We start from the raw sequence: 7,850 nt of genomic DNA on the forward strand, positions 1-7,850 counted from the left end.
GGGACTGTAACGGTGGAATGGAAGAGGTGGTTGTGAAGTTAGTGTTAAATGAATTAAGAGCTGACCAGAATATTTTGTTATCATTTGGATTGTTTAGTAGTTTGTTAGCTTGTCTATGTAGAAAGTTTGATTTAGAAAGATTGATAATAGTTTTGGCATGGTTTCTGATATTTTTATAATAGTTAAAGGCTTCTTTGGTTTTGGTCCTTGTATAAGTGTTATAGACTATTGTTTATGTTCTGTTACTCTAGCACAATTGTGGTCAAACCATTTAGGAGAATTACATCTTTTTCTGTAACTATGATGAGGAATGAATATTTCCATGCCGACTATAATGAAATCCTGTATGTGGCCCACTGTGGAATTTGCATCATGGGAGAAAAAGGAGGTCCAAGGCACATCCATGAGAAAATTTTGAAGTCCCTCCCAGTCTGCCCTGTCGTAGTGCCATTTAGTCATCACAACAGGTTCAGAGCAGGAGGGTGTGGTAGGTGTGAAACTGGTGGCTTGAATCAGACAATGATCTGAGGATCCAAGGGGGGACTTCACTTTGACATTATAATTATCTGAATTGGTAGTTAGAAACAAGTCCAATAGATGGCGATTTTGATTGGGGTTGTCTGGTATACGGGTGGGTTGACTGACTAACTGGATGAGATTAAATGATCTGCAAATAGCTCACATTCAAGACCAGAGTCATCAGTTCTGGGTGAATAAGTGAGCCATTCGACATTATGGACATTAAAATCACCCAGAATAGTCATTTCTGATGCAGCATTAATGTTGAGGACACTTAGTTGTGAAGACAGAGAGTCAAATAAACTCGGCTCTGAAGGTGCATTAGGGGAACGATAAACAGAACAGAAATACTTAATTTTACCAAAAGAATTTAATTTGTATATGGAATAGTCGAAAAAAGGATAATTAAATTTAGTAATCTCCTCCAGAGCAATTTCTGATTTAGCAAGGCAACATACGCCTCTTTTGGGTCTGAAATTTTGTATCAAGGTATAACCAGGAAAATTAAATCTAGCTAAATCAGAGGTGGAGCTTACTTGTGTCTCTGTCAGAAATAGCAGATCAGGGGATTCAAATTGGAGGAAATTTCGAACAGAGTTGATGTTGGAGTGAAGTCCCCGAATATTGCAAAAGAAAATTTTACTGCACTGACGAGCAGATTGAGGGTGCCGCAACACTGGAGGTGGCACAGTCACTTGATGACGACCGGGAGGGCTCAGTGCAGACAACCCAGCCCTGTCAGTGGTGGTCACCCGAGAAACCACCGCACTGATTCCCAGTATAGCAGCAGCCATGGTTCTTTTTATGGGGGGGAGAATAGGGATGTGTTGTGGAATGGGTATGATACGTAATGACAAGATCGGTGTTTTATGGAGAAAGGATAGCTGGTTTAAGGTAATGTAATATAATGTGGATGTGTGTGTTGTGTAAAGAGGGCAGCCTGATGCCTTCTGGTGTGTGAGGCAGAAAGATGTATAACCAGCTGCCAAGGCCTAGGAGAGAAAATGGAATCCAGGCTATTCCTTGAGTCTCCCGTAACCTTGCTGGTAATACTTCCCTGGGCGGGGCTGCCTACCCCTACTACTGCCAAGGCAAGTAAAGTGAGCTTCAAGGATAGTTACCAAGTCTGGTTATACAATCCTCAGTGTAAGAAGAGACGGTTACCGAAGCTGCAGAGCCCATGGGATGGGCCTTACATTGTGTTGGACCACCTATCAGATGTAACGTATCGGATTTGGGGAGGCAGGAAGTCTTGCCTATAGGTGGTACACGTGAACCGTCTGTGGAAGTACCATGGGTCAGGACAGTTCAGCTGGGACGTCTCCGAGGAATCATGCTCACTCGCAGCCGAGGATGTTGAGGACGACCAAGGAGCTGAAGTTCAAGAGGATGGTGACAGTTCCCCAAGAGAAGAAGTGAATCAAGAAGAGGACCAAGATTTTCCTGGAGGAATGGACTGTGTGGAAGAGCAATGATGTCGTCAGAAGCGGCACAGAAGAGGACCTGATAAGTTGAAGGATTACTTTGTGTATAGTTAGAGGTTTCAGTAGGATTAAGGTTATGTTTGTATATATTGTGCAGTTTTGTCGGAACGACAAAGAACAAGGGAGGGGGTAGTGTTATGAAGGGGGATTTGCCAGTTAGGTAGTCTTGTACCTTCGAGATGTTTCTCGTACCGTAAGTTACAGTACAAGTCATCAGAGTTGCCAGTTTGCCTGTTGTTTGTGAGCGTAGTTATTTCGTATGTTAAACATTCATTTATTTTTCTGCTCTTTTTCTCTATAATGTTTTATTTAAGTGATAGCTTGTTAAAATATGTAATTAAAGTTCTTATGGTTAATGATTTAGAGTGTTATGTAATGAGACAACTCTAGCATGTTTTTATGTCTCGTAGTTGGTAACTGATGTCATGGGCAAGTACAAGACTAGCACGTCCGAGAATGTTTGAGAACTAGGTCTTTCTAGAACAATGAAAGCTTATATAAGATGGGGTAGAGACTATTACAAGTTAGCGAGGTGTCAAGTCAGTCTGAGTAAAGTGCAGTCGGTTTTGGTCTGAGTGTAGTGAAGTGTCAGTGTCAGTGAAGATTGTATATTTTTGGTACTTGTGAAAAGTGGCAAACAGTGACAGGTTATTGAAGTTTGTAAATCATTGGAACTTGAGAAAATCGTGAAGTGTCAAGCATTAACCCGTGGCGTCCCGTTGACGTACTTCCACGTCCTCACGTTTTGTCACTGCCAATCCCGTTGACGTACTTCAACGTCCTGCAATTGCAAAGTTCATAATTTCCACAATTTTCAAAATTCACGCGAGATTTTCGATTCGCCCACCTACCCAAGCCTCCCCTACCTGCCGCCAGGCGGGCAGCGTCCCAGACCCCACATGACCCGCGCTTGCCCTTGTCTCGGTCACTCACCTGTTAGCACTGACCCAGGTCAGACATGGCGCGGAAAGGTCTCTCAGACGACGAAATAGCATCCGCCCTGGAGGCCTTCACTGGAGATAGTGATTCTCCACTTGATGATGATGTGGTGGATCGAGATTACGTCCAGCCAGAGGAAGAAATAACAAGCAGTGATGAGGAGGTCCCTATGCCCCGGAAAAAGCGGTATGTGACATATCGTAAGGCAAGGGAAGGTCAGCCCGCACCCAAACCACCTGCACGGACCTCTCTCCATCCCCTAGAGAGAGATTCTGATGAGGACGAGGACGAGGACGAGGACGAGGACGGCTGCTTAGGACGTGATGTTGCCTCGTGGTTGGGGAAGGAAAAAATCTCACCCCGAGGATCAGAAGGTGGGGCGAGAAGGCAAATAAGGTATGGTCCTAGTGTTTTGTCTGGGGAAGGCGAAAGTGGTGTGGTGGGAGTGCGGGGTGAAAGGGAATGTGGTGTGGCGGGAGCTTGGGGTGAAAGGGAAAGTGGTGTGAGGGAGGCAGCATGAGCACGTGGTGCACATAGGCCTAGGGGAGAGGAGGTGGAGCCACTCCCCAGCACGTCTTTCGCCACACAATATTCCCAAACTTCCTCCCCACAGCCCCAGGATGTGGGGAAAGGAAGGAAAGGGAAGGGAAAGGGTAAAGGAAAAGGGAGAGGGAAGAGAAGTGCGAGTGATGAAAGGCGCTGCTCTCCACCTCCCCAACCTCCCCCACCACCACCATTGTTGCGTTGTGCCTTCAGCCATGTTTCAGAGAGTACCATATCTTCCTACACTACTGAAACTGTGTGGGATGGCGATATGACGCTCAGTATAATGGTAAGGCCAGTCAGTATTTTCTAAGTCTTATATAAAGTTGAAACGGGTGTAATGTTTGCAGGAAAGTAATGTATAAGATGAGAAATAGTGTAAGTTGAAAGAAGTGATATCAAAACTACACCCACTGTGTAAATCTGCGAAAATATGACGCTCAGTATAACACTCTGGTCAGTAAATATGTGATAGCAAGAATATAAAGTGGAAACGGGTGTAATGTTAGCAGGAAAGTAACGTATAAGTTGAAAAATAGTGTAAGTTGTAACAAATGATGTCACGAGTACACCCACTGTGTAAATCTGCGAAAATATTACGCTCAGTAGAACATTCTGGTCTGTAAGTATGTGATAGGAATGATATAAAGTGGAAAAGGGTGTAATGTTAGTAGGAAAGTAATTTATAAGTTGAATACTAGTGTAAGATGAAACAAATGATATCGCGATAACACTCACTGTGTAAATATGCGATAATATGACGCTCAGTAGAATAGTAAGGTCTCCTATTATGTGATAGTAATTATATCAAGTGGAAGCATGTGTAATGTTAGTGGAGAAGTATTATATAAGTACAAAAATAGGTTTTAAGTTGAAATAATACTCATAGCGACTTCATCCTCTGTGTTATTATGCGCTATTATTACGCTAAATATTTACGTAAGGCCTGAAACTATCTCAAAACAGTTCTCTAAAGTGGAAAAGTGTATAATGTTATTAGGAAAGTATTATGTAAGTTGAAAAAACACAATACGAGTTGAAACAACAGTCACAGCGAGTTCACTCACTACGTAAATAAGCGTTAACATTACGCTAAATGTTATCGAAAGGCCTGTGAATATGTAAAAACAGTTCAATAAAATGTAAAATGGTATAATGTTATTGGAGATGTATTATGTAAGTAGAAAAAATGATATGTATCATGATTCAGCAATGTTAGCGATTCATCGTGAACAGTTTGGCCGATTTTGCTCGGTTCGCCCGATGGTACAATGCTTATTTCACCTCTTTTTTTGTATAAAATCCAATTTACTCTTGTATCACATGTTTTTATGTTTGTAATAAATACATATCTACTTACTTTCATTGGTTTCCCAGACTTATAATACCATAGAAAACGTGAGAGCCTCAGACCACCTACAGAGAACACGGTACCAGGTGTGACGAAGGTATACCTGTTTAGGCAACTTATGGACCCTGGTGAACACTTTCTTCGTGACTGACCATTGTTTCTGACCAAAAGCGAAAGTTTTAGCAAAAAAAAATTTGGGTCCAAAAATGGTCGAGATTGGGAGGTACCAGTGGTGAAAAAGTGGTCGGGACGGGGCGGGTTAAGTATCGCCGTCTCTGCAGACAATACCCCCCACGGGGCTTATTCTCAGTATAAATGCATTGCAATAGAAACGAAAATAATATAGTAAGATAATCAGCAACATTCATATATTATGAGATGGTTACCTTAAAATTCTTCCTAGCAGCTCCACTTAATTACTTTCATGTCCATGAGGTGCATAAAACATCGTTCTGTAACATCAAACAGGGACTAGGTAACCAAATATCCAGTTTTAATTTGCAGCACCTAACCAACACCGATCCCTCCCACACAGTGTGTGGAGGAGACGTTAGGAAAGAGACAACGATGAAGACAGTGGAATGAAGAGGCTACCAAATGGGTAAATAGCGTCAATTAACACTGGCAGCCGTGGGGTTGTTCCCTTATTTTAATACATAATTATTTTGCTTGACGTTAGTCAGTCCCAGGATGTAGGCCAAGTTGTTAATCCCCCTCCATCTCTCGCCTATCGGGCAGTAACTGGCGGACTGTGCCCTCATCGGGCACAGTCTGTCAGGCACGACTGTGATGTTGTCCAAGCTGCTGAGTAGCCGGTCAGGCACTAAAGTTGACCAGTTGCCAGTAGGTGGTCGGCAGAGATTGAGTGCGATGTAACCATGCGCAACGCAGTTGAAAGTAGAAAGAAATAACTCATTATAGCATAAAAATTGTTGTAATTGTTAAAAAATAAAAAAGAAAAGAAAAGAAAACAATGAGGAGTGCATAAAAAACAATATGGTTAAAGAGGTAACTTTTTGAGGATGGCTGGGTCCTTGACTCAAGCCCGGCGCCAGACCACCGGGAAATGTCTGATGATTCCCTCAACTACGGGCCCTGGCTGTCCACTGGTTTGCCCATCAAAGTTGCCACAAAGTGTTCGATGTCAGGCTTTAAGATCATATGATTGCTTTGACTTTATTTGTTATCACTTACCGGCATCACTATCGATTGCCAGGATGTTTACCGTGTGCGATTTTGCTGTGAGATGAGCACGGCGCTGATTCCAACACATATCTCACAACGGTTTTATCTCCTTTTATCTTTTCCAAGAATATTCATCGCAATCATTAAACAGGACATGTTTTCTAATGTGGTGAAAATGAATACAGGGACGGCATGGTAATCGATTATAAAGGTCTGTCTTTGCCTAACATATATTTGTCACTAATGTTGATAATGTTTCAACTCTATATCTCATCATCGGTAAGCATAGAACAGAATCATAATTTTTTACAGTAAGTTTATTCTACTATATCTCACCATCGGTAGACATAGAACAAAACCATACTAATTTACAGCAAAGTTTATTTTCTGACAAAATATTCATTCCTCATAACATTATAAAATATTGTTCTCTCGAAAATAACGTGCGATCTATATATGACAAATAAATAATACTCCTGTTTTATTTGGAAAACTGTCCAAACGAATATAATATTATATCATGACAACATCGTTCGATAAAATTATTAACTCAAAATAAATCTGCCACTTCAGTTACACTCAATATTTTGTCCAGAGACCATTGCTGGTAATCACATCGTGAAGGCGGTCAGGTAGTGACGCAACATTATTGAGAATGATGTGAGGCTTTCTCTTGAGGACCTCCCACTCCCTCATCATGTGACGCAACAGTCGCAGTGGCGTCCTTTTCTCGCTGGGCTCCCATACATTAAAAATAATGGCCCAAATTTTCTCAGTGGGATTTAGGTCAGGGCTGTTGCTAGGCCAAGGCAAAAGTTCTATGTGGCGCTGATCCTCAAACCATGTTCACACAACTGTCACTGTGTGCCCGGGACAATTATAGTGCTTGAAAATGACGCCCTCAGGATACGGAGGGTGTATGCACGGACAGTAGGCAGCATCACCTCTTCTAGTATCTCCAGATATTGCTCATCCCTGAACCTTCCCTCTATCTCTGTGACCTCACCAACATCATGGAGACCAATCCATTCCCACATGTTACATGTTACGTGACCACTCCGTGCCTATGCTTACATGAGCTCCAGAACATAACTATAAAACATTGTGTCCTTGTCAGTTTTGATAAATAATACACACTATTGACTTCATTTTCTATCTTTATACTGTAATATATATATTCCATAAGATTTATTTATTCATTCTATTACACATTACTTGTGTTAGTGTAAAATTCTCTCTCTCTCTCTCTCTCTCTCTCTCTCTCTCTCTGGAAACTATATATATATATATATATATATATATATATATATTTTGCCAGACGCCTCAATCCCGTTTGGGGTGGCCAACAAACAAATCGCCTCCACGTCGCCCTGTTCCCCGCCATTTGACTGCCCTGCTCCCAACTCACCCCCCCCTCTCTCATATACCACTCCACCCCATCCCTCCATCTCATCCTTGGCCTCCCCCTCCCTCTTCCCCCCTCCACCTCACTCACATACACTCTCTTCGTCAGCCTCTCACCCTCCATCCTCTCCACATGGCCAAACAAACCTCAGTGTGTTCCTCATAACACTTCCTATCACATCCACATCCACACCACAACGCTCCTTTATATCCTCATTCATCAGCCTGTCTCTCCATGTGACTCCATAGGCTACTCTTAAAAAACTCATTTCCACTGCTGTCACTCTAGACTTATGTCCTTCCAGCAACGTCCAAGCTTCACTTCCATACGTTAGAGTTGGTATCACAGTACTGTCATGTAGTAACTTTTTCATTTCCATGCTCACTTCCCTGTTTCTTATCACTATTTAATTTCCATGCACACT

This window comes from Coenobita brevimanus, chromosome 38 (genome assembly GCF_032717465.1).
Source record: "Coenobita brevimanus isolate Jiangsu-jjx chromosome 38, ASM3271746v2, whole genome shotgun sequence".
In the NCBI taxonomy this organism is placed as follows: Eukaryota; Metazoa; Arthropoda; class Malacostraca; order Decapoda; family Coenobitidae; genus Coenobita; species Coenobita brevimanus.